We start from the raw sequence: 3,385 nt of genomic DNA, 5'->3' as shown, positions 1-3,385 counted from the left end.
CACAGAATCAAAGTCAATGATGTGATCCGTGAGGCACTTATTGACAGTGAGTCTGATGTGACCACTGTAATTTTTGCTAGCACAACAAACAATTGGCAGGTGTCCCATTAAAACCACCCTCTGGTGTTTTTACAGACATGGAGTTCACCAAGGAGATATCTGGCAAGCACACACTTTGCTTTGTCTTAAGCCAAGAAACTAGCAAACCCCTCAATTATGCATCTGAGACCAAGATATTGCTTTGAAACAAAAAAATCTGTAGTGGGGTAGATTATTGATGATGTTATTTTGTTCTTCTCTGGCTCTGAATATAACTCATGGGTTTCCATGATCATTTAAATTTTGCCTAGAGAATGTGCAAAAGGCCATACATTTTAAAACTCTGCAAATCCAATATATCTGTCTGTCTGGCTGTGCATCTGTCTGTCTCTCTCTCGCTCTCATCTACGTATATACTTTGTTTGAGCTGGATTTTGGTGCAAAACTCCTTCAGTACATGACAGTTCAAGCAACTTAATACCGTAGCACACATGTTCCCAGTTTACCGTTCAACGTGCATTCATCGTCAGCTGATGAATTATTACTCGAACACATCCCGCCACATGTGTCCAATTAGGGTCCAAGTTAACTGTATTGGCACACAAATTCTACATTATTCGTGACGCTGAATTGCAGCAGACTGTGATGTCTAATTACATGGTAAGACATGAGTAATTGTAATAATAACTTATGTGTTTCTGTTATGAAGAAATGCTGCCAGATGTAAAACATCTGGTTTGGTACTGTTGTTGCTTATTTTATAACACTCGGACATCTACATTTTGGACATTTCTCTTCCATTCTTTCTTGCTGTTTATTTGCGAGTCTTCGGCAAGTGAATGACGACTAAAGGATACGTGAAACCTTTTCTAAGCAATGTTAGAGTCACTTTCACGGTATATTTTGCCTGCTTATCTGTATGCCGTCCTAGCAGTTTTTTAGGATTTGGCAGAATATGAGAAGAATACGTCCCAGTACACATCACAATTTATCTGAATCATGTGATTGTTTTTGTTGAGTGTTTATCGGCCTATTCTCGATATGGACTTAAATGTTTCATTTGGAATATACTTAAGTCCACCTTCAAAAAGGCCCAAATATGTGGAAAGTGAAGTCATCCCTTTGCTAACTCGAATGACTTTATTCATGCACTAAATGGTTTTAAGATATCATTGCAGAATCTGTCAAATAGCTTTGTGAGTTTGTGACGAGGCTTAGAGGGATTGACTTCATGAGATGGAATCCTTGTCCAGATGCTTTCTATTCTTTCAACCCTGTGCAATATATACGCTAGTGACTTGTCAGATGTACATGAAAATCCGACAAACTCGTTCACTGCCGGCCCAGTTAAAATATGTCTTTGACGTCTATGGCCGTCATCGGCATTGAATGAGTGACTACAATGATCCGCTCCAAATTATTGTGCATTACGTAGCAGTTCTTTAAAAGATAAAATGCGATTTTTCTTCCATTGTATTTAAAGCGGAGATGGGCTGCTGATCACCTTTCATCATTTGCTTTCTAAATTGGCAAGTCTTTATTTACTCTGCTTGATTAGACTTTCAGTGGTGTAACACAACCTGTGCTGGAGAATGTAATGATCTCACAAAGCGTGCAGATGTGTCCAGTCTTTCTTCTTTTCATGAGAAAGCCTATTAGTGTACTAATTGCATGTTCCTAATGACACAACAAATTCCTGTTGACTCTTCAAGTGCTTACAAAAGTGTTTCTATGTATATACGCACAGATCCACCCAATGGCATACTTTACATCTTCGTGGCCACACACAAACAGAATATTAGCAAACAGCTTGCATTCCCCTCTCACAACAAATTGTGGATACGCTTGTCCGGCAAATCAACAATGTTCATTTGTAGACACGGTGGCCAGCTATTTTGAAATGTGAAAAGGATTTTTGGATGAACACTGCTCTGGTGGCCAGATAGGTTGTGCATTCAAGCAATACCGCTTTCCACCCATCCCAGTGTAAAGCCAGAAATCTGTCACAGCGTTGTTGTGTTGCAGATCTGTTAATTATTCATCTTATTGTCATAGCAGGAGAATTTATCGCCGCACATCAGAGGAGGTAGTGAAGTCAAGCTTCCAGGAATCATCCCAATTTAATAATGAGGATCAGCGGCTTAGCGCAATACAACTTGTTACAAACGTAGACATTATTCATCCTCTGCTAGTTCGCCAGTTGACCTCCTGGATGACGGCACGCGTGGCTCCGAGGAGATTTGTGGAAGCGTTGCACTTTTTTTTACCTCCAGACAGCAAAGTGTAGTATGAGACTTTGGTTGCTTACATTTGTGTATATTCATTTTTTTACACGTAAGCCCTCATCATTTATCAGCGCACGTAGGATTGCGAGGAATGAACCATGTAAAACATCATACTGTCTGTCGTCTCTTGACTGTTTTGTATAAGTCTGAAGTGTCATTGGAAAGTCTTCTGGAAAGTGTGTCTGGAAAATAGGAATTGTATTAATTTCATGTCTGAAAGGTATGGGTTGAAATGTTCTGCTTTCGTATGTGTACCTTTTACATTTGGGATTAGTGTCTTATGTGGTGTCGCCAAGATATTCCCCAGACCTCTTAAGTTGACAATGATTTCAAAATGACTTGTTCCATATTTGTTGGATTGTTTTGTAGTGATGTGGTTGAAAATTCAGTCGAGAAATTGACCATCCATACGTTGAAATAAATGTTCATGGGTTTACGTGTTTGGCGAAATGAACACAACCGCCCTGACTCATTCGATTTAGTGGACGCCGAACGCTGCTCCGGCCCACGGTGAGCTGGCCTCTGGGATTAAAAGGGTGTTTTGGCAACATATGAGCTCATGGGTAATTGGCTGTGGTGATATTTCCTGCTGAATGCTACCAAGTTCTTTTGTGGTCACCTTCATGGTTTGCTGCTTGCAGCGCAGCTAAGGCTGGTAATTGAGCAGCACTTTTGTCTCGCAGGCTGTGAACCACCATGGGGAACTTATGTACAGTATTCTGACCTTTCCACTTCAATGAATCAATAGACAAAAGACTAAATATATACTGAAGAAATCTAGAGTTGCTTTCACTGGAACTAAAGAGCCAAGGCATGTTCTTGAAAAGTTTCGGTACGCTACCTAATGCGCCCGTATTGACAATGTCGTCATAAGAGGCCTTGACTTCACCCAAATAGTTGAAGTACACCAGTCAAAGGGTCCAGAAAGGGTCTGGATGAACGCAGTTGTGAATTCCTTCACTGAGTTACAACATTGCTGTTTGTTTCATGAAACAGATGTTGCAGCGAGTCTATCAATCAAGGAGCAAAGGATGAGGTGGATTTTAAAAAGAAACTCACTG

Source organism: Syngnathus leptorhynchus, chromosome 22, assembly GCF_054491065.1.
Source record: "Syngnathus leptorhynchus isolate UIUO chromosome 22, UIUO_Slep, whole genome shotgun sequence".
NCBI lineage: Eukaryota > Metazoa > Chordata > Actinopteri > Syngnathiformes > Syngnathidae > Syngnathus > Syngnathus leptorhynchus.
The sequence above is the reverse complement of the archived record's forward strand: the minus strand, read 5'-3'. Positions refer to the sequence as shown.